General features: G+C 41.6%; 1 long non-coding RNA gene across 2 annotated transcripts in view; it reads left to right on the forward strand.

Annotated features, from left to right (window-relative positions):
• Positions 1-10464, forward strand: part of LOC138299446 (uncharacterized) — a 69964-nt gene extending 59500 nt beyond the window's left edge. For both annotated transcript variants that reach the window (XR_011204753.1, XR_011204754.1), the window contains one exon: positions 9423-10464. This is a non-coding gene — a long non-coding RNA (uncharacterized lncRNA). The remainder of the gene's footprint in view (positions 1-9422) is intronic.
• The last annotated feature ends 8064 nt before the right edge of the window (positions 10465-18528 follow it).

Below are 18528 nucleotides of genomic sequence, written 5' to 3' on the forward strand. Positions count from 1 at the left end.
CGCACTGCGGCCCTAGTTTTGGCACACCACTCTTTGTTTTTCATGGCTCCGCGCTACTGGTGTGGAAATTCGTGAAAAGAAACTGAGGCTATAATAGTCGTGTTTGACACACAAACTCACAACAATAGCAGAAAAACCTTTAACACACCATATGGCGTTGTAGGGGACGCATGGAGCTTTCTTTTTGAAATCTGCGATATTATGGGTACATACACATTTCTTACGCGACTCTTTGTTTTGGATCGTGGAACTTTCAGTCTGTTTTGAACAGCATAAGCAGTAAAAATGTACGCCTTTAGCAACGTCCCCTCTACCACAGTTCTTTTTGCTGATGCTTTCTATGGTTCAAAAAAGTGAGAAAGGCAGACTGATAGTTAAAAATGAAATATAGCCATATATATATACAATATAAGTAAGTGTCTATAACGATTTTTACTAACCTCATAATTTTTGTGGGACTTCGCATCGGCTCTGAACTCTTGAGTCGCTGAGGTCCACCGAGGCATAACCGGTGTCGGAGTTTGCACGCGGCTATTGCACTATGATAACCTCCGAAGCAGATTCCTCCAGAAACCCTATATCGTCATAGACTGGTGAGTTAGGAGCTGTTATATATTCTCCATCTTCCATGTCGATTAAATTGTTTCCAGCATTTTCTTCATTACTTGAGGCTTCACTGCCGCTGTTGGAGCCGTTATTAGGGTATATCAGTTGTGGCAGTCCTTGAGACTGAGCGTTTCCATCCACCAGCAGAGCTCCTTTTCAAAACCTGACATCATGACCACCCTCTTTAAGGTCACTCTGCTGCACACTCTGCTGCATTGCTGCTGGTGTCAGACTAGAATAATATCTATTGATAGTGTTCAAGCCACCATCAGAGAGCGTCTTTTTGATGAGGTGGCTCCCCTTTATGCACCAGAGCAGCCAAGAGGCGGAAGACTGTAGGCAAAAGTAGAAATGCTCACAATATAGCTGTTCCCTCAGGGAGTGCCACAAATATGTCATCTTTGAATTCTGGGGCCCTTGTATCTGCTTCTGGAGGCTAAGCTCCGTCCAGTACATGAGTGTTATTCTGCAATTGAAACACGGATGTCTTCTGTTTGTTATAGGCTGGAGGAAAGGGTGTCTAATCCCCCTAGTGCCTCAAACGCTCCATCTAGTACACCTGTAGATGAACAGTTATATCCTAAGGAAAATGTTGTAACAGTTTCCAGGGGAGTTTGTGTGCACCGAAAGACAGCTAAGGTTACTGGTGGGGATCACCTGCATGCCGGTCTGGCCCTGGGAATTCCCTGGTGCAACCTGGATGCCTGGACCTGGCTGAAACAAGCAAGGCAAAGGAAAGCATGGGGGTTGCTGCAGTAGCAGCTAGGCCAAGAGCAGGCCGCTCTATGCTTCCTGTGATTCATTTACCTGCAACCTCTTGTCCTTATGTGGTCATCCTTTGTAGTGTTCCTGTGTTGTGTGATGGTGTTCAAAGATACTGTGGATCTCAAAAGTAAGGTTGCATATTGGCTACGTAATCAAGCGGGTCCTGTATGTAATTGTCATGATGAAATCATTTGTGTGCGCCAGGGGGGTGGTATTAGCCCTCTTCCTCAGCAGATGTATGTGGAGTGCATTATTATAAATTTTTGTAGGCCTGCTGTGGCAGGCGAAACATTTTATTAAAGCCTCATTTGATTTGCCAGATACGGGTCACATAAGGGTCCTCCCATTAAGTTTTTGTACAAGCATACCATACCTTTTATCAGCGATTGTACGGCAATATAGCCTGCGGTTAAAATTCCTGAAATACCCCAGTATCTTCATAACAGGTTCCCCCCACTTTCAAATTTGGATGATACTGACTGACTGGTTAATAGTGATAAGTGTGATAATGGCATCTTTGTACCTAGTGAGAATAATGCTACGAAGAAGGAAGATTGTAAGGGTACTGTAGTCGCAAACCAGATGAACTAGGTGCATAGTGTTCATTGTAGCCCCGACGATTGGGTTGAGGGAAGAGTTTGTCCCAATTTAGTTGACAATGAGAACTATGAAAGGACAATGGGTCGGATTTTGGATTTATATAGTCCATTTGTAGGTGGGTAAAAGACTATTTTTCCATCATCCGTTCCAGAAGTACATGGTAACAGGAAAGCCAAAGTGGATGTTTTAAGTTGCAATGTGTCAGACATTCAGGGCAAACTGCACAATGAAGATTGGGTGGCCTTTGTCAAAGATTTTGAAATTGTTTTTTTCCAGGAGTCATGGTTCTTTGAGGATGTCCATCTTGATGCTTATAAGTTATTTAATCTCCATGGTTGGGGCTTAGTTGTACATTTACACCAGTAGTAGTGGGAGAGGCATCTTTTGGAAGTGTTTGAGGTCAAGTGGGCACACAAGATTATAAAATACATGATTAATTATTATAACAATGATTTCTCAACTAGAGAAAACATGTTGTTAGAAGGATTATGCTTGCTAATTGACGATTTGGTTATGAAACATGTAGATACTTTGGGGGCTTTTTACTTGATTTTAGCTTGGGATTTCAATGCCAAATTAGGTGAAAATCTGCCCTTGGCTACTTTTTTAGGGGGTTGTGACTTTGACATGGATGTTCCTGGCAATGGTAATCTTATGGATGCCAGGGGACCATTCTTGTACCCCAGGTTGTTGACTTATGATTTGATTTCTGCTATGCAACAATGATCCTCTATTCCTACTTTTATGGGGAGAGTAGGGGTGAACGTTTATAGACTATATTTTTACACTAGGAATTTGTCACATGCTCTCTGGGAGGATTATTCCCTCACTACGTAGTAATCACAACCTCCTCGCACTTACGATTAATATTGGCAGCAAGGGGGTGGAGGCCAAACGCAGCAAATTATCATTGACCGTTAGAGATGTGGGTCTGTGCCTGGCTTGGTGCTCAGTAAATATGGAAAAATGTTTGACTAACCTATTAAGGGAGTACACCACTGGTGTTGCGGGGTGTTCTGAGGGCAGGGAGTCTTCTGTGGTACTTGAGAACTTTAAAACCTTACAGTATATGTCAAAGGGCTATTATCCATACCCACTTGTGCTATAAGGAGATCTTGATTTGATAGGGTGTATAGAGTTGCCAGGGACAAGTTATATCACGCCTTGAAGGCCTGCCCAAGAGATCAGGGGCTTATTAGAGCTTGTAGGAATGATTACAAGTTTGCTTTTAAAAGAAGAAAGGTTCGACTATGGAGGGAAATGGAACAATCTGCTGGAAGCTTGCGGGCTGAAGGACATTCAAGGAATTTTGGAAACAGGTTAGGGTAGCTACCCTTAAGGGGAGGGTCCCCAGATGTGGTTCCTACCCATATTACTTCTGAGTCTTGGTTGGAGGCTATTGAGTCCTGTGAAGTTGCTGTGCCATTGGGTATTAACTTTTCGGAGAAGGAGGTTCTTATTGCCATTTCTAATAGTCTGGCAAATATGGCTCCTGGACCGGATGGAGTCCCCATGGATTTTTGTTTAAGGCCAACCCAGAATTTTGCCCCCCGCCCCTCACTAACAAATGTATTTAACTCTGCATGAAAGGCTGGCATCCCCAAGTTGCAGCGAGAGTCAGTGATTGTTACAGTTTTTAAGAAACGCAGGAGCGATGACCCTGCATGCTACCGTTCCATTTCACTCCTCTGTTCTGTAACAAAGTTGATTGGGCGAGTGGTTTTGGATTGTTTACTGGACTGGCCTACATCTAATATTATTTCTCCAGCACAGTACGGGTTCTGAAAGGGCCTAGGAACAATGGAACAGTGCCTTAATCTCCATTTGTTGGTTACGATAAAATTTACAGTGGCTAAGAATGCCTCCATTCAGTTGGCATTTATGGTCTGTCTAGCACTTTTGATTGGGTGAATCGATCTAAATTATGGGCCATGTTAATAGCTGTTGGGATAGAGGTTGACCTTGTTGCATTCCTACGCCTTCTTTATTGGGACTCGAAATCTGACTTTAAGTTTGGGAGTAATAATGAGTGCACCCTTTCCTTTAATATTAGGCGTGATGTGCAGGAAGGTTGCATGCTTGCACCTATCCTTTTTCTGTTATATATAAATAAGCTTGAGTCTGCTCTAGGTACAGAGGGGATTGATGTTCAAATTGTGAGTGGGAAGCCAGTGCCAGCGCTCCTCTGTGCAGATGAAGCTGTGCTATTGGCTAGGACTGCCAACAGCCTGAAATCATTAATTAAGTCCTTTGTCAAATTCATGGAGGAGTTAGTTTTGCAGACCAAATTAGTCAAAGACTAATATTATGATATATTGGCCCAAATGTACTAAAACGTGTCCAATTTGTAATAATGGTCAATATATTGCCAGCGTTTCACAGTACCTATACCTGTGGTTTGTGTTTGATGATGCCTGTTCTTGGTTCCCATGCCTGGCAAACAGGATCGTTCAGTTTGCTCATGCTGCGGGGTCAATTTTTGCTCCATCAAATAATCTTGGAGAAAGTATTGGACCCATCTTAGAAATTTATAGGAGAAAATGTCTCCCGTCCCTGCTGTATGGTGCCAGAGTGTGGTGCTACAGAGATGCCACGAAGGGCTAAGTGGAGGAAAATATGGTTTGTTGTAGGTTGTTGGGTGTTCCCCCTTGCACTCCCCATTGCACAGTTCAATAGGAGCTTGGCCTGGAATATGTTGAGAACCTAAACAGCCTTGCTCCACTAATGTTATGGTGCTCCATTTGGTTTAATAAAGAGGTGGTTGTGATTCGGAACATCATCATGGATTGTCTCTCGTGCAATCAGGGAACGAAAATCCCTTGGATTAGACATAGACGGTCAACAACTCACACCTTAGGTTTTCCCTGTATCTTTGACAACCCAGATAGTATTTCTAAGAAGGATATGGGCTGGTTGAAAGACCGGTTTTTGGTCTTTAGACGGGACCAAAAGGATAGGGTGGAGTATATGAAACTAACGGGGACCTTTGTCTTGTCCAAACAATTGGTATTGTTGCCCCATACCTGCTAATGGTTCTAAACCCCTGGGAACAGGCACTACTTACACGGTTCCAGACCAGTTCTACTAGATGGCAGCTATGTTTTCCCTTGGGGCAGTTTGCCCCAGGAGAAATTGTTTTATGCGTCTGTGAAGAAGCAGCTCCCCAATTTTATGCTTTGCTTGCGAACAATATTTAATCCCCCTATTACGCACCATCAATTTTAAGAGATGTAGAGCAGCATTGTTATTTTTACAACAACTTGAAGGGCCCCTGGTGTGCAGCGCGGTTGGATGCTTTTTAAAGACAGCTGTATGCATGCGTAAATCAAGACTTTTTTAAACTAAGTTTTTTAAGGAGGAATGATTAGGGATTCTGTGGTTTTATTGCCTTGGGGTTTGGGATTCGTTTTTAGATGTTGTATTAGTTTTGATAGGTGATTTATTGTGTTTTTTATGTATTCTTTGTATTTTATGATGTGACTATTATGATCAATATTTATGTGATAGAATAAAGTATTAACGTAAGTGATGAGGTGGCTGTATCTCTTCATAATGACCGAGCGATCTCTTTCTGGAGGGTGGCTCCTGGGTTTGGCATAGGCTGCTTAGGCGCTCCTTATGTGTATTCTAAGCATTAAAAAAAAAAAGTGGTATGTACTCCTATACAACACAACATGGTCAAATGATTTTCAGGGGTTCTGGTTCATTGAGGGCTGCCACATAGCCCTAACCACGTGGCAAAACCATGAGCACGTGACTCGGTTGATGTCACAACACACCTGTCCCAACACGGTCACGTGACAAGGAAGTGATGTCACTGTTTGGGGAGGGCCCTCATGGGCACGGAAGTCCCGGTAATGACAGTGATGTCACTTCCGGGGGTGGGACAGCTGTCACTTTTTGCTTCCTGGCAAAAGGTATCCTACTTACCATTGAAGGTGTTAATCCTTAATCCTCTCCTCCGCTTCTGACATAGAATTACCTGCATGCTACCTATTTGATGTTCATGAAGCTTTGGCAGGCAGGCACGCAACGGACGCCTGCTTGAACATGATGTGATGAGGGGGATGCTCATTTTTTCATACACTGTGCGAATTTCCTGTACTGTTTTATGGGAAGCTGTTTTCTGAGCCCTAGCAAAAGTACTGGAATGCCCTGTTGACTGCTTGGCACAGATTGCGCGGCTGGGTCCACTAGAGTAGCTGGGAGGTAACACGGGAGAGAGAACATTGGTTAGAATGGGGACGATAATCGCTAAAAAGAGTTGTTGCCAAAAGTGAAATTCGGTGACACTGCCACGCCCAATTACCCCCCCCCCCCCCCCCCTTCCCTTCACTCCTCAGCCCAGTGAATTGTTGCCTGACGCAAGGGAATGCATTGGTGCGCCTAGATTGACGTTCCCATCTTTATGGCCTGAGACTGCTTGCATAGACATCTGAGAACCTGGGGGCAAATGGTGGTACCTTTTATAAACCGATATGAACAAGTTTCTGTTAATGTTGATCAATAAAATCTTGGTTATAAGAAATGTAGAGGGTTCAGCAATCATCCGTAACTGCATGTCCTTCCTGCTTGTTATCACGGATGTAAGTGGTGGTATTTAAACCACTGAGCCAACTTGCTGGCTATAATTTAATCTCAATCACTTCCTGTCGGAAACCCCACTGTTTTATTTACAGTAAGTAAGAAAAAATGTTGTTTGTTTTTGCAATAATAGCATGTTTTATGAGAAGGACATGTAAGGGAAAAAGATACCTATACTGATGAGGGGGACTGAAGGAAATGCTGGACTTGAAGTATCTGTTATCGCAATAGACAATATCAGATCATCACTCTATAAACCCCATAATCCAGTGATGTATTTTACACTTTTTCAGCATTATGTAGTATATCGGTTTGCTCAAGAAATGCCAAATGGCATGTTCATATGTTAAGCATAGCTGGTGAAAACATGAAGGCGGTCCATTGAGTCGCATTGTATGTAAATATATCTTCTGTGGATATTTCAGGAATCTGGTCTGCATATGGCTCCTGCGCCTGTGATGCTCACCCTTAATTACACAAACAGATTTGTAACACTGCAACTTGTATGCAGCAAGTTTGGGAGGAGGTTACTGTTTGTGCTCTATGGCAGAACAGTGCAGAAGGAGATTTTTTAGAATGCACAGATAAAAAAAAAACACTTGCACTAAGAAACAAGTGCATCCGTTTGATAAACTGCCAGATGCTTTGAGAGCAAGACCGCAGTTTTAAGATGTTATTCTGCATTCCACGTGTCCCAAGCTCCAGCACTCAGATGCCTGACCTCTTGGCGTGAGAGAAGAAACACTGACAAAATGCTGGGGAGAGCATATCATGTTTGAAGCCAGACACTAAGACATTAAGTCAAATGTAGGTATATGGAAACTGACACACTCCGCTCTAGTGAGCTTTCTAATTCTGGCATCTGCATGTATACCTATTGTTACAGATCCTTTTAAGGGACCATCCGTTGAATGATGTCTCAATGTGTCTCAAATTCCATGCTGACAATATCAAACAAAGCAATATTCTAGAAGGTCTGATGTCGGTGATTGTTAGCAAAATAATTCATTTTTTCTGTACACTGGATGGCCCCTTTAAATTTCACATAGCTTTGGGGTACAAGCTTGCATTGAGGATTATTTGCTTTCAACCTCATGTTATTGGCGGTTTGCTGTATCATTCTACCTCCTAGAAAGTAATTCCATTGGAATGCTCGGGGGACTATTTTACATCTGAAAAGTATAATCAGTCATTGTACAGTTCTTTATTTCCTGAAGCATTTTATACAGAAATCACATGATCCCACAAAGAGAAGTCAAGCTTTGTGCCTATTTCTCCACTGAGCTCTCATCACCTGCAAAATAGTCAAGAAGCAGCGACCGGATGCGCACATATTTATCAGATGCCTCCCTGACATAGGCTGTTCTTTTTTCCTTGACTATATCATTCTGTTGTGATACTGAGGAGGTACTCTGGGTGCCAGTTATGTCCTTAATAGGTGGTAAAATAATCTTCCAAAACAGCTGCGCTGTGTTGCTGACCCCATGTGTGTAACATATGCGTGCCCACGTTGATTACAGCCTCTTGAGCAAACCATAGGTGCCCCATAGTATAGGGAGCTTAGTGTGGTTGGAGGCAGGTGGCATATATCATGTTTTATAGCTTTGCACTGAATCTAGATCCATGTATAACATTTTGCCGCCTATCCCCTGCTGAGGTGACATGTTGCATCATGCCCACCTCCAATACCCATCAGGTAAAGTTGGCATTTCAACTTATAAAGGAGTTTAACAGCTTTACATTAGGGCTTCAAAAAGCCATTGAAAATTCTAGACTGAGCTTTACAAATAGAAGGTTCATCAAAAGTGGATTCTAATATTTGTAAGTGATGGGAGCTTTGTTTTCAGGGTGCGAAATCCAGTGGTGGCATTCCTTTCCATTTAAATTAAAAGGCTATGTTCATGCAATGAAATCCGGGGGGCATGAGGCTGGTGGGATCGACTCCTGTACAGATGAATATGCATCTGTATTCTTCCAGTTTCCAGGTTACTAACACATTTCTCTAATAAGAGGATTGTTTGGTCCTCATTCCTGTCAGGGCGGTATTCCACCACTTCAGGCGGGAAAAGATCCATGTGTGTCAGATACGGAATTCTAACTTCTCACAAACATATCTATGTAGATCATGATGGAATTTATACTTTTTAACTACGCTCTGAAGTTTGCTCCTCGGAACTGTGATAAACATGCAGTGTTACTTTATCTCTACCCAGTAAATAAGGCAGCCCATGGTATTATTGGTGCGAAAAGTTTAGTCATGCATTAGTGGTACAGAAGTCAGCATTAGGCAACTTTTATAGCCACATTTAAAAGCCTTAACATAGAAGCTGCATTTATGTATTTGAGTATTTTAAAAGTGTACATGTTTTAATTTGTGGTAGACATTGTGCCTGCCACAGCAGACATTGTGCCTACCAGAACTAACAATGTGCTAGCATGATTTAACAATATTGAAATATGTTATTTATTAGTATGAATTAATATGATCAGAAATGAATATGATTTATAATCATTTATGATGTATTAGTTTAAAGTTACATGTGTGCAGAACAATAAATGCACATCTCTGTTATATCTAATGTAATGCTTTAACAAAGATTGCAATTCATAATGAATCGCTATTCAATATTTGGATGACACATTACTAATGATGAATTCATAAGTTTTCATATTATTTGTCTCTTATTAATGACAATATTAATGCATTTTATTTCTTGTGATAGCATAACTAGGCCTGACATTTTCAGTGTTGCAATAACATGAAATGTCGAGTCATCTTCTTTCCCTCTAAAATGAATTTTTCCATTAGGATGTTTCACTTGAATAATAAAGAGTTCTATTGTGGTGTGTGTAATTTTCATTCACAGCGACCTTGGAAGTTTCAGCGTTAGAACATGAGGACTGGAAAGTGAAGCAGCACCGCTGTTTAACTGTTTGTTCTCATGAGAACAATTGGAACTATTGTGAACCATCAGAAGATTTTGGAATGTATCAAGTAATGTACAGAGATGCTAGTCCTTGCCGGTGTCACATGGAAGGAGAGCGGACTTCACCTAGACCTGAGAATCTACATTGTTGTTGCAAATTCAAATTGTGTTTTTTATTTTCATTGGATATTGCCATTTTTAAATAACATTGGACTCATCAAATTGACCAGTCATACTGTTTTGTGTGTTCCAGAATAGGGATGGACATTCTAAGTTAGAGTTCAGTTTTCACTTGTTTTTCATTCTGCTAGGAATTCCCCACTTGCTTCTAGTATTTTTAACTTGTCCTTTGGACCTTTCCTGATATCCCATCTGCAGCCCGTGTTCTGCACTTTCCCCTTGATGGTGAGTCTAATGGACTTTAAAGAAGATTTATTGCTTTGCTGACAAATGTGAATTGTATACTGATCCCAGGAGAGGTATATTCAAATGAAATGCTAATTGTTTTCCCCTTGCCTGCCTTATTTCTAATTAGAGTTAACAAGTTGACACCTGCCTATTTTATTTTTCTAGTTAGACTAATTGAGCCCGAGATAGATTACTTTTTCCAAATTATTTTTGCCCTTATTTTCTTTTTGCTTTTGCTAGCATGTGGTAGCCCATCTCCACACATGCTTGTCCTAATTTTTTATAGTAGTAGGTTGTCCCTACAATCTTGCCCACCTAATTTGATATAGTGATTTGTGAACTTGGCTTGACTAGTGTCATCATCAAATGATTTGAAATCTGTTTCTGTTGCACAAATTGTTTCTTTTCTCGAATGTATAATTCTTTTGGAATGTTTAATGGTGTTGATATTAAGTGGATTAAACTTGTTTTGTAGATTTAGTTAGTCCGTGGTTTTCCTTTATTTGTATAACTTGATCCTGCGCACAATTTAGTTAATTTGGCTCTGTGGTTATAATAAAGCTTTGAAACTTTTCGCAGATTGGATTTTTGTTTCAGTGGCCCCATAGGGCATGGTCTTTAAATTTGTTTTTGTCTTCATTGAGATTGGAATGATTGTATGCAGTTAACCTCACTCCTCACTGGGTCCAAACATCCAGTTGACCTCAGGAGAAGAAAACACGTTAGCAATTTCTGGTAGCAGAGTGACGGTTATGTTCCTTGAGAGAGGTATCCGTAATTGTGTTCAGTATTAGGATTGACAGATCAGTTCTTGGATTGATGATTGGTTGTGTTTCAAAATTTTGCTCATATTGTGAGTTTTCCTATGGTTAATTGAGAGGTTGATGAAATTCTAGCATTGTGTTACAAGTGTTCTGGTATATGTTTAGTAGGGTTTTGCACTTGCGTGCTTTTGCTAAAATTGCGATGAAGTGTGATTTTGTTAGTTGTTTGAGGAGTTGTCATACTCTTAAGTGATTGTGGCGCTTTGTGCTACAAAATGCCCACTGTTGTTGTTGTGGACAGGTCAGTCAAAGCCCAAGAACCCCTGGGTAACACACAAGTGTATGGAGAGACTTGGTTAATTTATTGTCTAAAGTGAGGTATTGGTCTTAAGGCACCATTGACAATGCCAGTAGTTTCCTTGAGTGAATGTGAGTTGTTAGTTGGTATTAGGTGAATCCTGAGTGCATCTGGAGGAACCATATCAATCAGGGTCAGATTTGCTGGTCAGGTTTCACTTGTGTAACTGCGAAAGCCACCGTCGGATGTATAAGCTGTACAGCTTTCAAAGCGTTTGAGTTATACCGGTAGTCAGCAGACATTTTTTTTTTATTTTTTTTTTTAAATCTTGCTCACAATATTTTTCAGTAGTGTATGTGTGAGGTGTGAGTTGTGGCAGAGACAGTTGTGAAGTGGTTTCCAGCTGCTGAGTGAAGCGAGTGTGACGTAATTTGGTCTGCGCTGGGATTGGTTGGTTAGTGACAATACTATGTTGTTATTGGTTGAGGACAGTTTGCGAAAAGGATTATGAGATTAAAATTACTTTCTGGTTTCTTTTAAGATTCATATTTGTGGATTGAAATTATGTAAAAATTAAATTTTTGAAAGCTTGAAGAAGTGCATTGAGAGAAGATGTGGTTATTCCATTTACGGAAGGGTGAACCAACAACGCCCAAGGTAATAACATCATCTGAGGGGATAGAAGCAAGAGGAGTTTCCGCATTCATTTGGATTAAACAGTGGTGCAAAAGTACAGAGAAAGCAGGTTCATTAGCTTTCCCATGTTACGAAACCGTTCTTTTGAGGATTCTAGCAAAATTGAAGAGAGTATTGTGCGAATTAAATCCTCCTCTGAGACCCACACAATTCAAAACACTTGCTATTTGTGAACCAGTTGCAAGAAAAAAGGAAACAATTACATTTGGGAATAGAATGAGCAGGGCATAAAAGACACTGGCAGAAGCTAGATGGGATGAGGAACATAACATTTGGAGATCAGATATGCTAGAGGGAATAAAGGTGTTTCCAGCAATAACAGAAGAAGGGAATGGTAGTACAAAACCTAAAATGAAAAGGAAGCAGACAGACAAAGCAGATGAGAGTAAAAGGACAGCTGCACGTGACACTGACTCATAAACGAAGTTCAAAAGAAGCCCCCTGCTATATCACAAGTTGAAAAAGTAGTTCAGAACATAGCCCCTAGTATGCCTACAGCTCCAGTTTCACATAGTCTGGTTCAGGTAGTCCCAAGTACCTCTGTCAGTTCAGTGATGCGGGTACCTGCAATTTATTCAGCAGTTCCTGTTGTTAGTACAGCACAGCAAACTACAAATCCAGTTTGTAAATCGGGTAATGGCAAGTACAAAAAATAATTCCGATAGAATCAACACTAAATTACAGCACCTGGGCAAAGTTTTAATCAGAGACAGACAATGCCCATGTATTCTCAAGTATCGATAACACCAAATATTGCCCCGAATCAATCAGGACAGACTTACAGTACAGTACTAACAGGTCAATGTGCAGGGATGATGATTCTACAGAATCAGACAAGTCTGGTAGGACCATAAGCATTGATAGTCCCTGTAACTGCAGGTCTAGTTTTCCCATTGTATGCTCAAGGCAATACTGGAAGTAGCCTCCAGACCCCAAATCCCATTTCTGCAGGAGTTTCACCATACTGAACTAATTCGGAAATGGAAAGGTTTCATCCATTCCAGGTATGACAGCCATGAGAATCTCAGATCCCAACCAGATGTTAGATTGAACTGGTCCAATAATAGATATAGGATGTCCTCCAGGAACTCCAGCTACACACACATCCTCGCCAGAACAAATTGTAAGGTTCCCATGTAATACCCACAGAACATGACAACAGGGAAACATCAGTTTGCAGGGATTTCCAGCACACAATTAACTGAGTGGTTGGACAGTTTGATTGGAGCAACAGTTACAGTAAATAATAGTGGCAGAACAGAAGAGACCCCAGAGAGACAGAGGACGGGGATTGTGCCAGATTAAAATTAGAATTAAATTAATTGATTGAAGGAACACTTAAGCCGTAAAGATTGGATACGTACAATGAAGAAGAATTGCGCTTCATGTGCAAGGATGTCACAAATCGTGCAGGATTCACATATGAGATATTAGTAGAATTGGCTGAGAAATATGATGTGGATTTAGACAAATCAAAGCCCTTAAGACAAATGACAGATTAGAATTTAGTTCCAAAGACGTTGCAAATATGAGATGACCTGGCATGAGAGTGTACATTAAAGAATTGATTCGGAACATTCAAACATGGCGAGCATTAAATAAGTGGGAAGGCAGATGGGCAAAGGAAAGAGTTCAGAAGAAAGCAAAGCAGAATTTGCCTCATTTGGAGCAAATCAAGCTGATGACAGTGTAAAAATGCTGCCAATGAGAGATACCAGTTCGAGGGTATGTGCATGTCCCGTGGAGCAGAAGAGACCAATGAAAGATACCAGGCCGAAAGTATGTACATGTCCCGTGGAGCAGAAGTGAACAATGAGAGATACCAGGTCGAGGGTATGTACATGTCCCGTGGAGCAGAAGTGACATACTGTCATTCACAAATGATTACCCGAGATTGAGGGAGAAACCACTAGAGTGGTGCAAGCAAACAGAGATGTTTGTAAAAAAACTTTCAAAATGACTGTGGGAAGGTTTGAACACTTTGTTTGACATTGTGGTTCCAGTCAGTTTGTGGGTTGAGTGCAAGCGGAGTGTTGTTTGACCAACTTGTGATTGGCCGAGAGATCCAGTAACAGGTGCGCCGTCTGAAGAGTTGATGAAAGGGTACTTCAAAGTGATTGAGGGCCATATTTATACTTTTTGACGCAAAACTGCGCTAACGCAGTTTTGCGCCAAAAAAATTAGCGCCGGCTAACGCCATTCTGAAGCGCCATGCGGGCGCCGTATTTATTGAATGGCGCTGCCAGGTGTGCGTGAAAAAAAACGACGTACACCAGGCAGCGCCGGCGTAGGGAAAAATGGCGTTTGGGCGTCCCAAAATGGGGCAAGTCAGGCTAAGGCAAAAAATCGTCTTAACCCGATTTGTGCCATTTTTTTGGGGCGCCCAGACGCCATTAACATGACTCCTGTCTTAGCAAAGACAGGAGTCATGCCCCCTTGCCCAATGGCCATGCCCAGGTGACTTATGTCCCCTGGGCATGGTCATTGGGCATAGTGGCATGTAGGGGGGCACAAATCAGGCCCCCCTATGCCACAAAAAAAAATAAAAAAAAATACTTACCACAACTTACCTTTTCTTCCCTGGGATGGGTCCCTCCATCCTTGGGTGTCCTCCTGGGGTGGGCAAGGGTGGCAGGGGGTGTCCCTGGGGGCAGGGGAGGGCACCTCTGGGCTCATTCTGAGCCCACAGGTCCCTTAACGCCTGCCCTGACCCAGGCGTTAAAAAGAGGTGCAAATGCGGGGTTTTTTGCCCCGCCCACTCCCGGGCGTGATTTTTGCCCGGGAGTATAAATACCACGCACATGCCTGGGAGTCATTTTTTAAGACGGGAACGCCTACCTTGCATCTCATTAACGCAAGGAAGGTGTTCACGCAAAAAAATGACGCTAACTCCATGAACTTTGGCGCTAGACGCGTCTAACGCCAAAGTATAAATATGGAGTTAGTTTTGCGTCGAATTTGCGTCGAAAAAAAAACGACGCAAATTCGGCGCAAAAGGAGTATAAATATGCCCCTGAGTTTCTAAAGAAAAGAGTTTCCCCAAAGGATGTTGATTGGAAAAGGATTGACAGGACAACCCAGGAAAAAAGGAGTTAGTTCATGCATATTATGAGCAATTGTTGCAAGCACTGAAACACCAAAATGGGTCTGAAGTTATTGAGCCAAAAGACACAAGCCATTTTGTGCTCAGATTTGTGCAAGGATTGAAACGTGATATTAGCAGCATGATTCAGAGTAATTTCATTTACTGGCAGACTAAACCAATTGATAAAGTGCTGCAGTATGCTAGGTACTGTAGGGATGAAATTGAACTGAAGCAGAAAAAGTTGAAGGAGAATGTAATGTGATGCAAATTAAGACTGCCCAGGCAGGAAACCAAGTCTGCAAGGGATGGTGGACACTAGTGGGATGCAAGGAATGCAACAGGCAGGTTAACAACTTGCGTCAATTTCGAGGAGGTGGATGTGGTGTTCGGCTAGATCAGATTGGTAATGTGGTTGATGGTCAGTCAATGAAGAAGCTGAGCCGATGTCATGCTTCTGGTAGTTTTGGGCACTGGAAGCAGGATTGTCCGTACGGTAATATGAATAATTTGATGCAGAAATGTAGTGTTGCACAGACTGTGGACAATAGTCAATTTCAAATTGAGAGAGTTTAAAGACTCCAAATTCACAATGTGACTGTTCCTACTGCAGTAAAACAGATGCAGGTCTCCCAACAGGTTCAAGTCCCTCAGCAAATGCAGGTTCCTCAAGCCCCAATGCAACAGCAACAAGTGATGGTTTCTGAGCAAATGTAAATTGGCTAATCACAAAATATCCGTTAATTGATTTTAGTGATGATGAAGTTCCCGAAACATATAACAGTGACAGTTCCGATGAGGAAGAATGTGCACTGGGTGGATCGGCGTGGTCCCTGTGTAAATGGCAATCTGGTGGGACATGATGTTTCATTCCTGGTTGACACTGGAGCAACGCGTTCTACTGTCAGAACCGCAGAAGTGCCTAACGTACCCTTGTCAGGAAGGAAAGTATAGGTGTTAGGAGTAGCAAATCCGCATTTAAAAAACCCAATTACAGAGAAAATCCAGTTAAACTAGGGTAGTTTGAGGATTTGCACCAATTTGTGTCTTGCGATTAAAGTCCTGTGAGTTTGTTAGGATGTGACGTTTGGTACAAATTAAAGTGTTCCATTGGATGTAGTTGCAATGGAATAGCTATTCAGACAAATTATGCTGATGAGATGTCTGCCAAAATTGATTAAATGTATCCTCTCATTTCCTTATTCCCAGTGATTACAGTTAATGATTTGCAAGGGAATGTGATGTGAAGGTTTGGGATTTTTCAGGAAAAGATGTTGGACTAATAGGAGGTGTTGAGCCAGTCAAAATATCAATAAAGCCAAGTGCAGTATTTCCAATATAAGATGGCCCTAGAAGTGATTGCAGGGATTACTCCTGTAATTGAACATTTTGTTGAGCAGGGAGTCCTGAAGGAAGTAATGGGAAACCAGTCTAATTCTCCTATTATGAGACTGTGGAAGACAAATGGAAAATACTGTATAGTCCAAGATTTCAGAAACGTGAATGAAATTGTCATTCCCTGTTGCCCTGTGGTACCAAATCCTGCTGTGATTTTGTTTCACATTACTTATGAAGGGGAATGGTTCTCGGTCATTGACTTGTGCCAGGCATTCTTTTCCGTTCCAATCCATGAAGAGAGTCAGTTCTTATTTTCATTTAAATTTGGAAGCCGTGTATATTCCTGGTGTCGTACTCTGCACTGGTGATAGTCACCATCCATTTTTAATTAGTTCTTGAAAAATAATTTAGAGTTTCTGAACATGACATTTCATTCAGTCCTAGTTCAATAAATAGATTATTTGATGGTCGCATCAAACACAAGTGAAGCCTGTAGGAGAGATACTATTGCTCTGTTGAACCATTTGGGTGAAAATCGGCAGAAAGTTTCCACTGCAAAATTACAGTATTGTCCGTGAGAAGTGAAATATTTAAGTCAGCACATAGAGAAAGAATCAAGAAAGGTGCCTCGACAGAATCACAGCAATCATGCAAATGAATCCACCCGTGACACAGAGAGATGTTACAGTGTTTCTGGGAGTGGTCGGCTACTGCCACCAGTGGATCTCAAATTTTTCAATGATTTCCAAGATACTGCAAAAATATACACACAAGGAAGTGTCTGACCTGGTACCATTTGATGACAGAAAGCATGTGCCAAGCCCCAGCTCTGGGAATGCCTGATTACAATAAATGTTTTTAATTGTTTTTCCACGAGCACTTTGTTTTGATGCAGTTACATGGAGGGGTCAACCGACCAGTGGCTTATTTTTCTGCCACACTGGCCCCTGTAGCTACTGCTTTTCCCGGCTTTTTAAAGTCAGTCACAGCGGCTGGTGTTAGCAATGGACAGTGCAAAGGCATTGACATGGGTCATCCCCTGAACGTCTATGTATCCCACTCTGCCAAGGTCCCTTTGACCGGAACTAAAACCCAATATTTGACCAGTGCACGTTTAACCCATTATGAGCTAGCAATTTTTGGCTCTCCAAATGTTAATATCAAAAGATGTACAACTTTGAACCCTGCAATGCTCTTGCCGGTGAATGTTTAAAATGTTAATGATGAAGATGAAGTGGAACATGACTTTCTCGATCTGATTGTACTATGCACCAAGCCTAGACCTGTTATTCCACAAAATCCATTTGACAAAAATGACTGTCATGTTCGTTGATGGCTCCTGTATGAGAAATAATGAAGGTACTCTGAGAGCTATTTATGCGGTTTGCACAGTGTCAGGAGTAATAGAAGCTTCAAGGAGGCATTTCAGCCCAAGTAGCTGAATTTGTGGTTCTTACTAGAGCATGATGTGCTTCTGAACAGCATAAAGTGACCATTTTCACTGATAGTATAGGTTTGGTGTGGTTCACAACTTCGTACAATTGTGGTCCCAGAGTGGCTTTATGACCTCTTCAGGATCACCAATCCTAAATGATGAAATAATTTATTAGTGATTAAAAACATTAAAATTGCCAGTGAAAATTGCAGATGTGAAAAGTGCAGCACATCAAAATTCAAGTGATTATATCTCGTTGGGCAATGCTTATGCTGATCAAGTGGCTAGATACTATGCGATCCATTGCACATCCTTTAATGAGGAATGGAGTGATGGAATTAGCACCAATGAGTCAAACCAACATTGTTTGATGATAGCCATTGACACATGGGAAGAGGTTAAGAGGTTCAGGAAGAAGTGACTGAAGAGGAACACAGAGGTTGAAGTAGGTTGTGTTCAGATAGATGAAGATGATGTTTAGGTTTCAAATGAAGGTGAAGCAGTGTTGACAAACAATAGCAAAATATTACCATGGTCAGGTACACCTTGGCAAGGGATGCTGTGATCAGAACATTCAAACAGATATGGGACAACCCCAGATTCAGATTGGTTGCAGAAGCAGTGTGTCACAGATGTGTAACGTGTCAGCAGGTGAATGTTGGGTAACACACTGTGGGTAAGTTGAGACAAATAACTAGATCAGGAGGTCCCTTCAACCGAATGCAACGTGATTTCATTGCGATGCCTGCATGCAATGGTCTGAAGTACATTTTGGTGATAGTGTGTGTATTCTCACACTGAATAGAAACTTATCCAATTTACAGAATGACAGCCTCACTGTTGCAAAACTGCTTTTAAGGGAATTGATTACAAGGTTTGAATTCCGACCTCTTTGGAATCAGACCGATGATCTCATTTGAATAATGAGATCATAAAATTGTTGTGTGCGGCATTGCAAATTGAGCAAGGATTGCACTGCAGTTACAGACTAGAAGCATCTGGATTGGTTGAGCGGATGAATGGAA

This window comes from Pleurodeles waltl, chromosome 6 (assembly GCF_031143425.1).
Source record: "Pleurodeles waltl isolate 20211129_DDA chromosome 6, aPleWal1.hap1.20221129, whole genome shotgun sequence".
Lineage (NCBI taxonomy): Eukaryota > Metazoa > Chordata > Amphibia > Caudata > Salamandridae > Pleurodeles > Pleurodeles waltl.